The sequence below is a fragment of the Erinaceus europaeus genome, chromosome 17 (genome assembly GCF_950295315.1).
Source record: "Erinaceus europaeus chromosome 17, mEriEur2.1, whole genome shotgun sequence".
NCBI lineage: Eukaryota > Metazoa > Chordata > Mammalia > Eulipotyphla > Erinaceidae > Erinaceus > Erinaceus europaeus.
Window position 1 is genome coordinate 52,607,030 of NC_080178.1, and position 16,805 is coordinate 52,623,834.

At 42.9% G+C, this 16,805-nt stretch overlaps 1 long non-coding RNA gene and 1 pseudogene across 1 annotated transcript; one reads left to right on the forward strand and one right to left on the reverse strand.

Annotated features, from left to right (window-relative positions):
* LOC132533791 (polycomb protein EED-like) overlaps nucleotides 1-16,805 on the forward strand; it is a 213,781-nt pseudogene that overhangs the window by 121,587 nt on the left and 75,389 nt on the right.
* Nucleotides 6,499-7,591, reverse strand: LOC132534066 (uncharacterized). The gene is made up of 2 exons (XR_009545768.1): nucleotides 7,515-7,591; nucleotides 6,499-6,617 (listed from the first exon to the last, which is right to left on the reverse strand). It is a non-coding gene; the product is annotated as an uncharacterized LOC132534066 (long non-coding RNA).

Genomic DNA, 16,805 nt, shown 5'->3' on the forward strand with positions numbered 1-16,805 from the left:
TCTCTTCTGTGGTGACTATTCTGTCCATGTCCTCCCCCCATTTTTGGAGGGGGTTGTTTGTTTTCTTATTGTTGATTTTTTCAAGCTATTTATATATGTTGGTTATTGAACTCTTGTCTGCACAACTTGTAATAGCCAAAACCTGGAAGCAACCCAGGTTTCCAACAACAGATGAGTGGCTGAACAAGTTGTGGTATATATACACAATGGAATACTACTCAGCTCTAAAAAATGGTGACTTCACCGTTTTCAGCCTATCTTGGATGGACCTTGGAATAATCATGTTGAGTGAAATAAGTCAGAAACAGAAGGATGAATATGGGATTATCTCCCTCTCAGGCAGAAGTTGAAAAACAAGATCAGAAAAGAAAACAGAAGTAGGACCTGAAATGGAATTGGCATATCACACAAAAGTGAAAGACTCTGGGTTGGGTGGGTGGGGAGAATACAGGTCCAGGAAGGATTCAGAGGACCTAGTGGGGGTTGTATTGTTATATGGGAAACTGGGGAATGTTATACATGTACAAACTATTGTACTTACTGTTGAATGTAAAACATTAATTCCCCAATTAAAAAATAAAAGTAAAAAAAAAAAAAAGAAGTGTCTGTCCAATGCCATCAACCAGGGGAAGAAACACCACACATCTTAACTTGGAGGGGGAAGACAGACACTGGAATTTTGTTTTTCTTTAGAGAGTGTGCTGAAACTGCCAAAAGGTGACAGGTGATGCAGAAGCAGGAAGGGCAGACAGTGATGGGCAAGAGAAGGGCAGTAGGAAAGTTTTGTCCTTGGACTCTGTGAATCAGGTTCTTCAGATTGGGCCAGGTCACATCATGGGTTTCGGGGTATTGTAGTTGTGCCATATATTTTTTGTTGTTGTTGTTGTCGTCATTGTTGGATGGGACAGAGAGAAATGGAGAGAGGAGGGAAGACAGAGAGGGGGAGAGAAAGACAGACACCTGCAGACCTGCCTCACCACCTGTGAAGTGACTACCCTACAGGTGGGGAGCCGGGGGCTCGAATCGGGATCCTTATGCGGGTCCTTGCGCTTTGCGCCCGTGCGACTAGCAAGCTGCACTACTGCCTGACTCCCAGTTGGGCCATCTTGTGGACAATGTCAGAGGGCAGAGTCCAAATGGTCTTGGGGATTCCGTATGAGCTGCTGGTTCTTCATGTGAAGGCTTGACATAGCTGTAAGCATTTACTTGTGAAGAAAAAAACTTGTACCAAGTTAGAAGTTTACTATAATTGATAACTGGATAATTAGAATTGGTTTAAATATCTTTATAATTTTGGAAGCTCTTTTTTTAGTATGATTTAAGGCTGTTTAAAAAGTTTAAGTGCAATATTAGAACTTGGTTTACTGCTGGGATCTTAGTAATTTGTTTATTAATTACTTGTTTATACTCTCATATTTTAGCTATATCCCGAGGAGAGGAATTGCAGGATCATAGGGTAGGTCCATTTCTAGCCTTCTGGGAGCTCTCCAGACTGTTCTCCACAGATTCTGGACCAATTTACATTCCCAACAGCAGTGCAGGAGGGTTCCTTTGACAGCACAACCACTCCAGCATTCGTTGCTGCTACATTTTCTGATGTATGACATTCTCCCAGGAGTGACGATAGTATCTGATAGCAGTCTTTATTTGCATTTATCTGACAATTAAACATTTGGAGCACTTTTTCATATGTTTCTTGGCCTTTTGGATCTCTTCTGTGATGAATATTCTGTCCATGTCTTCTCCCCATTTTGGGATGGGGTTATTGTTTTCTTGTTGTTGAGTTTGGCAAGCTCTATATATATTCTGGTTATTAGCCTATTGTCTGATGTATGGCATGTAAAGATCTTCTTCCATTCTGTGAGGGGTCTCTTAGTTTGGGCAGTGGTTTCTTTTGCTGTGCAGAAGCTTTTTGATTTGATGTAGTCTCATAGGTCTGTTGCTTGCCATATTCTTTGTAATTGGATTCATTTCAGTGAAGATGTCTTTAAAATTTATGCTGAGAAGAATTTTAAGAGTTCTGCCAATATTTTCCTCTAAGTATCTGACAGCTTCTGGTCTAATATCCAAATCCTTGATCCACTTGGAATTTCCTTTTGTATTTGGTGAAATATAGTGATGCAGTTTCATTCTTCTGCATGGTTCAACCCATTATTTTTTCAAATACCATATATTGAAGAGACTCTGCTTTCCTCATTTCATCGTCTGGGCACCTTTGTTGAAGACTAGATGTCCATAGGTGTGGGGGCTTACTTTTGGGATCTCAATTCTATTCCACTGGTCAGTATGTCTATTCATGTTCCAGGACCAAGCACTTTTGATGACAATAGCCCTATAATACAATTTGAGATCTGGGAGTGTGATGCCTCCTTCCGTTCTTTCTTCTCATGATTGTTTTGGCAATTCAAACTCTTTTCTGGTTCCAGATAAACATTTGTAGCATTTTTTCTATTCCCTTTAAAAATGTGATTGACATCTTGATTGGAATAGAATTAAATTTGTGTATGGCTCTGGGTAGTATATTCATTTTGATGATGCTAATTCTTCCAACCCATGAACATGGAATATCTTTCCACATCTTTGTGTCTTTTTCAATATCCTTGAGTAGTGACTCATAATTTTCAGTATACAAGTCTTTCACTTCTTTGGTTAGGTTTATTCCTAGATATTTTATTGCTTTTGTTGCTATAGTAAAAGGAATTGACTTCTGGATTTCAACTTCTCCTAACTTAGTGTTTGCATAGAGGAATGCCACTGACTTTTGAATGTTAATTTGGTAGCCTGACACCTTACTGTATTGTATGATAACATCTGAAAGCTTGTTGCATTCCTTAGGTTTTTCTTTTTTTTTTTTAGTTTTTTTCTTTTTTTTAAATTTTTTAATATTTATTTTATTTATTCCCTTTTGTTGCCCTTGTTTTATTGTTGTAGTTATTATTGTTGTTGTCGTTGTTGGATAGGATAGAGAGAAATGGAGAGAGGAGGGGAAGACAGAGAGGAGGAGAGAAAGATAGACACCTGCAGACCTGCTTCACCACCTGTGAAGCGACTCCCCTGCAGGTGGGGAGCCAGGGTTCGAACCAGGATCCTTATGCCGGTCCTTGTGCTTTGCGTCACCTGCGCTTAACCCACTGCGCTACAGTCCGACTCCCTAGTTTTTTTCTTTTAATATTTATTTATTCCCCTTTGTTGCCCTTGTTTTATTGTTGTAGTTATTATTGTTGTAGTTATTAATGACGTTGTTGTTGAATAGGACAGAGAGAATTAGAGAGAGGAAAGGAAGACAAAAGGGGGGGAGAAAGGTAGACACCTGCAGACCTGCTTCACCACCTGTGAAGAGTCTCCCCTGCAGGTGTGGAGCCGTGGACATGAATCGAGATCTGTATGCCGGTTCTTGTCCTTTGTGCCACGTGAGCTTAACCCGCTGCACTACTGCCCAACTCCCTGGTTAGGTTTTTCTATTTATACTCTCATGACTTCCACAAATAGGGAGAGTTTCACTGTTTCTCTTCTAATATGCATGCCTTTAATTCCTTGTTCCTGACTGATTGCCATAACAAGAACTTCCAACAGTATGTTGAATAGTACTGGTGATAGTGGGCAGATTCCATTGCACTTGATGATGACAGGACTTGGGACCTGGTGGTGTCTCATCTAGAAGAGTACACATTCTGCCATTTGCAAAGACTGAGTTCAAGGTCCTCACCTGCAATGGAGATGTTTGATAAGTAGTAGAACAGTTTTGCAGGTGCCTCTCCTGCTCTCTGTTTCCATCTAGTTCACACATTCTATCAAAGAAAGGACTGCCCGAAATAGTGGAGCATCAGGACACCAAGCCCCACATTATATAGTAGTAAATACAGAAGGAATGAAGGTAGGGAAGGAAAAAGGGAGCAAGGAAGGAAGACAGAGAGAGACTAGCTTTATGGAGGAAGGAACTACCTCCATTTGGGGGAGTCTTTCTCACAGCAGTTTCTTTCACTGCTCTCCTAACCTGCTCCCTGACCCAAATGCTCAGCCTCAGGCCAAGAGCAACTAAACACTCTCTTTCCTCAGGAAATGGAAATGAGAGATATGTTCATCCCAGGCTGAGCTGTAGGAGAATGGCAGGTATGAGTATAGGGAAGGCTTTTCATGATGGCCTAGCCCTGCTTCCAGTTTGGGACCCCACACTCCTGACCCTGGGTCCTGGGTTCCCAACCTACTGATGATAAACCTACACTGGGATGGGTTCCTGCTTCAGACTGGCCCCTTATTCCTCTACTAACACCACTGACCACAAAGCCAAAGGCCATGGAGCTGATTGACAACTGTTTCTGGCCACGAAGGCTGTCCTGACGCTAAGCATGGTGGCGATGAAGGGCTGCGTGGAGACCCCAGTTGGCTGGCTGAGATGTGCTGAAGCACTAGCTGTGCTGCCCGAACCTTCCCCACTGGAGTCTCCCTGCAAGTCCACCAAAACTCACTCTTGTTTGAGTTGCAGCAGTTCTAGTTGCTCCAAGACTTCCTGGCTTTGTTGCTCTTTCTTGGTCAGTTCACAATTGGCATCTTGTATTAGCAGATTCTGAGAATAGTCTTCTTGTTTTTGTAGAGATGACAGCAGCATTGGTGATCGGTTTTCAAAGATATATAAATTCTAGGATAAAAGAGGGGCATTTCATTTCTTTGAGTTAAGCAAGAAAACAACTGATAGGCTAGTAAAATAGCTGGCTTTTATAGTGGCTGCTTTGTCATTGGTGAGAATTGGGTTTCAGATCCGTCCCCTCCACACTGAAGGAAGCCTCAGTACTCTGGTTGCATTCTCTATCTATCTAAAAGAAAAAATAATAATGTTTATATGTGCCAATGAAGCAGCTACATGTTGAGCTCACCTGCTCAAATGTGACTCTGAGAAAAACTGATCAGAGGTCATAGTTCTTTTTTTTTTCTTCCCTATGGTGTGTGTGTGTGTGTGTGTATGTGTGTGTATGTGTGTGTTCATGTGTGTCTGTGCCTGTACGTGTGTGTGTGTGTGTGTGTGTGTGTGTGTGTGTGTGATCAAACCTCAAGTCCACAGGTGCGCAACCACAGAGTCTTCCACTAAGCTCTACCGCTGGCCCAAAGCCCTGCATGTTGAACAAAGGCAATACTCTGGACTATCTAGTATGTCCAGAATTGTCAGTTTAACTAGATAATGGTTTGAAAATAGGACAATTTAGGCAAATAAAAAAAGAAGCCATAGTGACTAAAAACATGAAAATGGTGGTCAAACATCTAAAATGAGTTTTCTTGCACCTTCTGCACCTACAGCTCACCTGAGGGTCTTACTCAGGTGGAGACCTCAGTTCTGGGGGTGCGGGAGGGGCCCAAGATTCTATGGAATTATTTCCCACCCAGAGAGGAAGTGTCACTCTTGTAAAGCCCACTGGCATCCCTTCAATCTTCCCTCCAGAGGGTGGGTTCAAACATTCCCAGACAGGGTTATATGCAAGAGAGAGGCAGAAACAACTCTTATGTAAAAGTGGCATTTCTGGTTCCTGTGTGCTTTCTTTTTTTTATTATTTTTTTAATATTTATTTTATTTATTTATTCCCTTTTGTTGCCCTCTTTGTTTTATTGTTGTAGTTATTATTGTTGTTGTTGTTGGATAGGACAGAGAGAAATGGAGAGAGGTGGGGAAGACAGAGAGGAGGAGAGAAAGATAGACACCTGCAGACCTGCTTCACCGCCTGTGAAGCGACTCCCCTGCAGGTGGGGAGCCGGGGTTCGAACCGGGATACTTATGCCGGTCCTTGTGCTTTGCGCCACCTGCGCTTAACCCGCTGACCTACAGCCCGACTCCCTCCTGTGTGCTTTCACAGCATCTGGGATTCCGAGGTTTTTAGCTGCATTCTTCATGAACTGTTTTTTTTTTTTTTTTTTTACTGTAGCCCAACATTACAGGGAAAATAAAATAAATAAAAAATTAATGAATAAATAAAACACATGCTGGAAATGTAGTTCTTTTTGTGGACTACTAGTCTTTCTCTCTACAAAGGCTATGTTTCATAGGAGTCCAAATTATGAGCTTTTCTGTTTTTTGTTTTTTTCCTAGCTGAGAAGAGGTTTTTCAGTCAAGGTATTTGTTTTTCAAACATAAGGTCTGGCTCAAGCAAGCCAAGCAGAATGGCACCTGAAAATGTGTGACTGTCTATGTTCTTCCCTGCACTCATGCAACAGAGTAGAGTAAACCCTCCATTCATCCTCCAAACCCCTCCCCAATGCATTTATATAAGCTGTGAAGAGATCAGAAAGTAGCATCAGCTCCAAAATGTAGTGCATCAAACATGCCTTTAGTCTTTTCCTGGAAACCAGGTCATGACCCAAACTTAATTCTCACATGAAATGCATGATTTGGCACACTGCCAGGCAGACATGCGCGGGACATCTGCAGTGGCCTTGTCTTGTCTGCTGCCCCCGCTGCACCACCTCTCAGTCAAAGCATTGCACCACCTGGTTCCTTAACACAGTGTCCTTGTCTTCATTATCTGGTATCTCCATAGAATCTTCTTGGTCTCTGGATCCTTTTTTTATGTTTCCTCTCAGCAGTACAGCAGACTGTTGGCCTTGGCACGATGCATGCACCCATAGCACAGCTCCTACAATGACACCAAGGGTCTGCTCTTACCTTTTTCTTTCTTACCTTCAGAATTCTTCCTGTGCTCTCCCAAGACTGGATTACTCCAGGACTGTGTTTGATAAAAAGATGTATGAACAACAATCAGCACAATGCGTTTGATAGGCTGAGACCTCCGGTTGCAGGAGTGGCCACAATTCTGCTTGAAGTTCAGGGTCTATGTCAACTGAGACTCCTTGTTCTCCCAGCCCTATTTGTGTTCAGTGGCAGACACCCCATCCTTTGCTTGTCTTGAGAGACCAGTACCTGTTCTGCTTTCTCAGGATCCTTACAAGTTGTAGTCTCAGAGGTCTTAGGTTCTGTTTTGGTGTTCTTTGATGGACTGTTGTATGCTATAGGAAAACAACAACTATACAATTTCACATCTAGAGCAATGATAATCTTAGAAGCAAATATAGCCAATGGAAGTTGTCTCAGTGGTTCTTTTCTGGGATCTGCATTGCAGAGGTTAGGGATCTATGTGTCTGATAAGCCTGGACTTCAATGCCAGCATGCTTGCTTACAAGTGACTTTTGAGCATTACAGACAACACTGTCTCAGGCATAGGAAATGCAGTGAGCACACACACACACACACACACACTCTGCCTGTGGAATTAAAATTCTAAAGCAAAGTTACTAAACAAGGTAAGTGAAGTCTCTAGTGTATTTGGAACTGCTGACGACCATGCAGCCCTAGCTTCCTCCTGAGAGACTGTGAGCCCTGGACATCCCTATTGTCCTCATTTTGGAGCACAAATGCTGGGACACTATAGGAAGGCATGAGTGGAAATATCTAATATTCCTAAATCAAGATACAACTCAAAGTACATTTAGTATAGTGTGCACTCCCCCCCCCAAAAAAAAAAACAGCCTGTTACCTTTTGGTTCTTGTTTTTGTAAAGACAGACTTATGAAGCTCCAATGTGATAAGCAATGTTACAGGTGCAATATTTCCAGAGGCTGCGATGGGTTTTTAACCTAGAAGTCTAGGTAGAAAGTTGACTGCAGAATTAAGAGAGAGAGAGAGAGTTGGTTTCCTTACAATCTTTTTATTTGAGGCTTTAGAGGTCCTATAGATACACTGAAGAGAGAATTATACAATAGGAACCTATAACACATTCTTACTCTACAACAACAGTGCTAAGTGCTTAGTATAATGCATAATGGGCCAAGGAGAGAGGATAAGTGGCTATGCAAAATTCTTTTTTGTGTCTGATGCTTTGAGGTGACAGGTCATCAGCGTAGATGAACTTCCTTGAAGAAGTTTCTGGGAGGTCATTGATGTAAATATTAAATAGCGTAGGAGCCAGAACAGAGCCCTGGGGGAGGCCACTTGAGACAAGTTTCCATCTGCTAGAGTTGTCACCCAGATGCACCCGGAATCTTCTGTTTTGGAGAAGAAATGATATAGTGTTGGCCACCCATGGAGGCAGGCATCTTGAGATCTTGACTAGGAGACCCCGGTGCCAGACCGTGTCATAGGCTGCTGTGAGATCAACAAAGACAGCACCCGTCTTTAAATTCTTCTGTAATCCATTTTCAATGTAAGTTGAGAGGGCTAGGGCTTGTTCGCAGGTAGATCTTCCTGGGCGGAAACCAGCTTGGGCGGGTGATAGGAATTTCTCTGTAAGATGAGAAATATGTGACATCTGCTGTGCAACTCAGGCATCAAAGTTCGACATCCTCAAGGAAACACTCACGAAAGACATGTCTCTGATATCTGATTACTGTAAAAAATGGCGACTAATCCCTAGCACTGCAAAAATGGTATCATTTGTTTTCCATCTACACCATGCCTCGGCCTCGCATGAGCTTAATGTGCAGCTTGGCGATACGAGAATCCGGCATGAAGCCCAGCCAATCTATCTTGGCTTTACTCTCGATCGCACTCTGTCATTTCACAAACATCTCATAAAAACTGCAGCAAAGGTGGGCGCGAGGAATAACATCATTGCAAGACTGGCCAGCTCCTTATGGGGCGCGAGCGCTTCCACACTACGATCATCATCTCTGGCATTATGCTATTCCACTGCAGAATACTGTGCCCCAGTATGGTTCCATAGCTCCCATGTCCACTTGGTCAATTCCAAATTATATTCCTCCATGAGGATAATTTCTGGAACCATCCATTCCACCCTGGTTCCATGGCTGCCAGTTCTTAGCAACATCGCCCCACCAGATATTCGTCGGGATGCGGTATCATCTAAGTTCATTTCCCACGTCTATGCTCGACCGGACCTGCCAATATATGCGGATATCTTTGCCCACCCTGTCCAACGCTTGACGTCTCGTCACCCAATCTGGTCCCCTATGCCTACACTGAACTTTTCTGTTCCAGTCTCTTGGAAACAGAGTTGGCAGTCAGCTGAGGTAAAGAACAAACACCTCATCACAGACCCCTGCAAGCGTCAACCCGGCTTTGACTTAGCACGTTATGATTGGGCCCTCCTCAATCGCTATCGAACAGGCCATGGCCAGTGCACTGCTATGTTCCATCGCTGGGGGGCCAGAGATGACCCGAACTGCCCCTGCGGCTACAGACAGACTATGACCCACATAGTCAACGACTGCCACCTCTCCAGATTCAAAGGAGGTCTCGAAACTTTACATCAGGCTCAACCTGATGCTGTTGACTGGCTACAGAAGAAGGGCAAACACTAGAAGAAGAAGAAGGTGACAGGTTCAGGTCCTGGCAGAGGGGGGAGAGATAGAGAGAGAGGAAGAGAGAGAGAGAAATAGGGGAGATAGGAGAGAATGAAAGAAGATTGCATAAATAGCAACTTAAGATAACAAAGAAAATCTCTAAATCGAAGGACCAGTCATCAAAAGGTTGTCTGACAACTTGTAGGTATCTCGAGCACCTTAAAAAAAAAAACAAACAACAACAAAAAAAAACTTCAAGCAAAGTCACATGAGCCACAGACATGAGGACCCTACTATTTTCTATTAAGCCACATAGCTCAGTTTAGAACTACAACTCAAGATATATATAATGGAACACAGTACATTCAGCTCATTTGATGAATTGCTTTTATCTACCTAGGCCATCCTCCTTACCTAGCAGATATCTGAACTTTGACTCTTTTAAGTAGCAGAGAGTCAGCAAAGAGTCTTAGATGAGACTCTCAGGTATTAGAGTTAAGGTGAGATAGAAAATTCCAGAAATCTCCTAGCTGGCTTGTTCCTTAAGTCTATTTCATTCTGTACTTCGTGGATATATTCAATTGAATCCTGTTGCTTTTTTACCAAGCTGATTTCTGGGGAGTGACAATTTTGAAGTTAGAACAGAAATATAACAAACTCTGCCAACCACTTTTTCAGAAGAGATCAGAATTGTTGGCCAATATGCCAAAGTTTGGGGTAACATTTGTCAACCACCCACAAGTGTCTACACTGCTTGGGGAAGAGGATGAAGAGGCACTGCATTACTTGACAAGAGTTGAAGTGGCAGTATTCAAAGATAGTAAATCAGGTAATAGAACAGACTTTTATTTTGTTGAAAACCCTTACTTTGAAAATAAAGTTCTCTTCAAAGAATTTTATCTGAATGAGAGTGGTGATCCTTCTTTTGAAGGATCCACTGAAAACAAATGGAAATCTGGAAAGGATTTGATCAAATGTTCAAGTCAAACACAATATAAAACCAACAGGAAGAGACAACATGAGGAACCAGAGACCTTCTTTACCTGCTTTATTGACCATTCTCATGCAGATGCAGGTGAGTTAAGAGAGGTCATTAAAGATGGTATCTGGCCAAATCCACTACAATACTACTTGGTTCCTATTATGGATGATGAATAAGGCGAGGGGGAAGATGATGATGATGATGATGATGATGAAGAAGAAGAAGAAGAGGAAGAAAGATTAGAAGATATGAAGAAGTGGGAGCCTGGTGGTGGTGCACTTGGTTGAGCTCACATGTTACAATGCACAAAGACCTGGGTTCAAGCCCCCAATTCTCACCTGCAGGGGGGAGATCTTCACAAGTGGTGAAGCAGTACTGCAGCTGTCTCTCTGTCTCTCACCCTCTCTATCCCTCCCTTCCCTCTTGATTTCTGACCGTCTCTATCCAATTAACAAATAAAAATAATATTTTTTTTAAAAAGAAGATATGAAGAAGGAGACAAGGATGAAGGAGAAGAAGATGGTGATGAGGGGGAGGAAAGAGAGGAAGATGAAGGAGATGACTAATGAAACACTGATTAATTCCTGCATTTTTAAATTTTCTCCTGTCCCTGGGACCTAGTTGCAGTCTTTATTTTTTTCTGTTTTTTGCTCTCCCCTTGTACACAATCACCCTGTCTTTGAGGTCTCCTCTCTCCTTTATACAATAGTTATCAACTTCTTGGGCGGGGGAGGATACCTTGACAGAATACAGTTGAAAAGAATCTCTATCCTTTTCTGTTCCAAACTAATATTTTTTTATTTTTTATTTTTTTACTTAAGAAAGGATTAATTAACAAAACCATAGGGTAGGAGGGGTACAACTCCACACAATTCCCACCACCCAATCTCCATATCCCACCCCCTCCCCTGATAGCTTTCTCACTCTCTATTCCTCTGGGAGCATGGACCCAGGGTCATTGTGGGTAGTAGAAGGTGGAAGGTCTGGCTTCTGTAATTGCTTCCCCGCTGAACATGGGTGCTGACTGGTCGGTCCATACTCCCAGTCTGCCTCTCTCTTTCCCTAGTATGGTGGGCCTCTGGGGAAGTGGAGCTCCAGGCCACATTGGTGGGGTCTTCAGTCCAGGGAAGCCTGGCCGGCATCCTGATGACATCTGGAACCTGGTGACTGAAAAGAGAGTTCACATACAAAGCCAAACAAATTGTTGAGCAATCATGGACCCAAAGCTTGGAATAGTGGAGAGGAAGTGTGAGGGGGATACTCACTACAAACTCTAGTGTACTTCTGCTTTCAGGTATATATTTTGCAGCAAACTAATATTTTTTTCCACTTAAAACATTTTTAAGAAAACCTTTATCTTTCTGCAGTTAGCAGAAAGACAGCTTTGTGTTGTTGTTGTTTTTCAATTTTTTTTATTTATAAAATCAAACACTGATAAAAACCATAGGATAATAGGGGTACAACTCCCCCATCCTTTTTCAACAAAAACTTTTGGAATCAATACCACCATGCTCTGTGGGAACAAAGAACAACTTTCTGCTCCCACAGCTCTGCTAGAAGCTGGGGGCTTCTGTGTAGTAGTGCATAGAATTCTAGCTTTTTTCCTCCTTTCTCTCAGATCTTGAATCTATGGCAAAGCAGGCACCTTTTCAGTTTTTGTTTTTGCCTCCAGGGTTATAGCTGGGGCCCAGTGCTGGCACTACAAATTGACTGCTCCTGTTGGCCATCTTTTGTCCATTGTTGCTGCTGTTATTCTTGTTATGACTGCTGTTAGGACAGAGAAAAATTGAGAGGAGGGGAAGTTGGAGAGGAGGAGAGAAAAACAGACATCTGCAGACCTGGTTCATGGCTTGCAAAATGACTCCCCCCTCCCCTCGCAGGGAACTGAATTGGGATCATTGTGCACATCCTTGTGCTTCACACTATGTGCGCTTAACCCGGTGCGCTAGCGCCTGGCCCTCATCGTAGTTTTGAATCATCATTCCCAGACTATTCCAGTCTGACTATTCCAGTCTATTTTCAGTCTGAAAATGTAATTCAGGAACTAGGTGGTGACACACCAGTACAGTGCATATGACAGTGTAGAAGGACCTGGGTTCAAGCCTCTGGCCCCTAACTGCTGCAGGGAGGGAAGTGTCATGAGTGATGAAGCAGTGCTGCTGATGCTACTGCTGCGTATGTTAGTGCTGCAGATGTTCCTTCCCTCTCTTCTCTAATTCTCCCTTCCCTCTCAATGTCTGTCTCTATCCAACAAATGAATAATGAAATGAAATAGTAAAGAAGTGAGTGCAGATGTAAAAATAAAAATGCAATTTCATCAAACTTTGAGCTGTGGGAGTATCATAGCCAATGAGCTTTATCAGAGTTGAACTACCGTTAACTGGAAAAGAAAACCATCATAAAATTCCTTTTCAGAATCCAAATGTTACAAATAATCTTCTCAGTCAAACTGAAAGTCACAGTAGATTAATTCAGAACCTGATGCCAACTGCATTTCTATCAACAGAGCTTCTTGACCCATGACAACTAAGATGATCAGGGCAGGTTAAGAAATGTACACATTGGAAGTTGGGGGATAGCACAGCAGGTTAAGCGTACATGGCACAAAGCACAAGGACCGGTATAAGGATCCTGGTTCAAGCCCCTGGCTCCCCACCTTCAGGGGAGTCACTTCACAAGCAGTGAAGCAGGTCTGCAGGTGTCTATCTTCTCTCCCTCTCTCTTTCTCCCACTCCTCTCTCTATTTCTCTCTGTTCTATCCAAACGGTGACAGCAATAACAACAACAATAATAACTACAACAATAAAAACAACAAGGGCAACAAAAAGAAAAATGAATAAATATTTTTAAAAATCTTTAAAAAAAAGAAATATACACATCAAGGGCGGGTAGGTGGCACACTTGGATTACACATGACCATGCATAAGGACCCAGGTTCAAGATCTCAGCCCCCAACTGCAGGGGGTGGAGGAGGGGGGAAGCTTTAGGGGTAGTAAGGTAGTGATGCAGGTGTCTTTCTTTTCCCCTCAGAATTTCTCTCGGTCCTATAAAATATAAGAAAACTAAAATAAAGACAAAAGAAAAAAAAAAAGAAAGCAGACACTGTATTACTGAGTCTCCTTGCATAAAAGTTCCTAAAATACTGGTATCTTCCCTTATGTGTAAATGGTTCAACAGATGCTGACAGTGTATTCATGCATGTGTATTCATACCAGAGGCTATGAATACACATGCGCACACATAACATATACCCATAATTTCATATCAATACTTTAAAAGAAGCATTATTCTTGGAGGATGTTAAACGGAAATGAACTCAATTTCTGTACTTTTTCTGAAAACCTAAATTATTTATTTATTAGTAAGGCAGAGGTTATGGAGGAGGAGAGGTAGACAGAGTGAGAACCAGAGCATCACTCTGGCATGATATGCCAAGGCTTGAACTCAAAACTTCTTGCATGAGAGTACAACAACATCACCTCTCAGGTGTACAATGACCTTTTTTTAAAAAAAACTGACATACAGGGCATGGGTAGATAGCATAATGGTTATGCAAGGAGACTCATGCTTGAGGCTCTGAAGTCCCAGGTGATCTAAAATAAGTATTTAAGATATCACCGAGTGAATGAAATCTTTAAATAAAAAACAGATTTTTAAGTATCCAAGGAGTCTCTAAAACAGCTGACTCAGATAGTACAGAGTTTTGTCATGCTCACGATCCAGGTTCGAGGCCTGGCCCAGCGCACTGTAGGAAGGCACGCTACTGTGGTCCTTAACACCATTCAACAAAAAGGCTGCAACACTGAACAGCAGCAAGAAAGCAGAGCTCTGGGACATTTCCAGGCGTCTTCCAAGGTGGCGAGCCAGGCTGCCTCCAGAGTATTCCTGACCATTTCAGGGGGTGACCTCGCCCCTGTCACACAATCTAGCCCAGTGGGCATCCTCTTTGGGCACCTTACAAGGAGGCCTGCTACCGACCAACACGGGGCGACTGGGGAGAACCTCAGGTCCGGCTTGCCCTGGAGTCCTCCAGGCTACACCCGGCCCGGTAGGTCTACACTGTCCGAGCACCGGGGTCATTAAAAAAACAGGGTCCTCAGACCAGATGAGAACTCCCGACTGCCTGCCGGGTGACAGGAGCTTCAGCAGACATCTACACTGCCAGCCACGCAGCTTGACCTGGGTGGGAACTGGAGCTCCTGGAGAGGGTGATGAGTAAAGAAAGGCCCAGCCAGGATGCACCTGCAGAGGCCAGGCTTGGGGCCAGACATCCCTGCTCCCCGCCCAGCCTGGCCTCACCACCACCCCCACCCCGCCCTTCCTCACCAGTCTCCCAGCCACTAAGCAGTGAACAAGGTGGAGACCCTGCGCCAACTGTCGGGCAACTGAAACCTTTGATGAGTCGCAGATACGCCAGGCCAGGAGGGGAGGAATTCTGTCCAGCAGATGCAGGAGGCTCTAGGGCCCACACTACAGGGCCACCCAGTGCATGACCTCTGACCTCCCTCACAACTAGCTACCTGCCCTGGGGACCAGTACTTCAGGGGCATGTGCCAAGCTCTTCCACAATCACCTATCGTGATTTTCTTTGGGCGGTGGGAGAGTGCATTGAATTTTGTAAACCACTACTAATCACAATTTTCAAAAAGGAAAAATAAATGTGCAAGATGGTGTATTATCATGATCGTTGTTATATAAATAAGGGCCATAAGCCTAAAAAAAAAAAAACTTGTCAAAAAATCAGTCTTTGTATTTTGTGATCACCTGACTTTTCTTTCCAGATGTTAAGAGAGAGAATCAGACATCTTTTTCTCTCTCAGGTACATGGTAGCTAAACTGAACTCAATAGTTTGTGAAGACAGCTCTACTATTTGTATTCTGAACATAATCTGCTGAGACACTGAAAGTGTCACTCAGAAACAATAGGATGCTCTGGATCTCCCACCCCACCACTACCTTGTATTAAGAAATAAATTAAATATTTTATAAATCCTTTTCAACTTTTTATTTATTTATTTATTGAATGCAGTCACAGAAATTGAAAGGGCCAGTGGGGATAAAGAGGGAAAGAAGGGGGTCGGGCAGTAGTGCAGTGGGTTAAGTGTACATGGCACAAAGCATATAAATATCATGGTTCACAGCCCCCAATCCCCACCTCTAGGGGAGTAGCCTTATAAGTGGTGAAGCAGGTATGCAGGTGTATATATTTCTCTCCCTCTTTCTGTCTTCCCCAACTTGCTGTGCTTGCTTCACTGGAGAAAGAGACGAGGAACTCGTGGCAGTGTGATAATACAATTCTTATTGATGCGGACACCCCAGAATCAGGAGCCAGCACAGTGGGTTTAGCCACAAAGAGCTAGCAAAATAGCCATGCTCATGGATTGGAAGAATAAATACCATCAAAATGAATATTCTCCCCAGAGCCATATACAAATTTAATGCAATACCCATCAAAGTTCCACCAAGCTTCTTTAAGAGAATAGAACAAACACTACAATCATTTATCTGGAACGTGAAAACACCTAGAATTGCCAAAACCATCTTGAGGAAAAGAAACAGAAATGGAGGCATCACACTCCCAGACCTTAAACTATATTATAAAGCCATCATCATCAAAACAGCATGGTACTGGAACAAAAATAGGCACACAGACCAGTGGAACAGAATTGAAAGCCCAGAAATAAATCCCAACACCTATGGATATCTAGTCTTTGATAAGGGGGCCCAAAGGATTAAATGGAAAAAGGAGGCTCTCTTCAATAAATGGTGCTGGGAAAACTGGGTTGTAACATGCAGAAGAATGAAATTGAACCACTTTATCTCACCAGAAACAAAAATCAACTCCCAATGGATCAAACACCTAGATGTCAGACCAGAAACAATCAAATACTTCGAGGAAAACATTGGTAAAACACTTTCCCACCTACACCTCAAGGACATCTTTGATGAATCAAACCCAATTGCAAGGAAGACTAAAGCAGAAACAAACCAATGGGACTACATCAAATTGAAAAGCTTCTGCACATCCAAAGAAACTATTAAACAAACAGAGAGACCCCTCACAGAATGGGAGAAGATCTTCACAGGCCATACATCAGACAAGAAAGTAATCACCAAAATATATAAAGAGCTCAGCAAACTTAGCACAAAAAAAGCAAATGACCCCATCCAAAAATGGGCACAGGATATGAACAAAACATTCACTACAGAGGAGATCCAAAAGGCTAACAAACATATGAAAAACTGCTATAGGTCACTGATTGTCAGAGAAAGGCCACAAATATTCTAAATGGCCAATTAACAAATTGCAATCCTGGGTAGCCCATGGATAACTCCTCCTTCCTCTTCTCCTACCCTTCTTTCTCTCTCTACTCCTCCTTCAGTCTGGCTTATGATGATACAGAGGATTGAACCTGGGACTTCAGAGTCTCAGACATGCAAGTCTTTTGCAGAACCACCATGCTATCTTTCCCACTGGGATACAATCTCTTCTAAAGGAGATGTTCTAATTTTGGTGGAAGGCATTTCCTCCCCCTCTCTCATG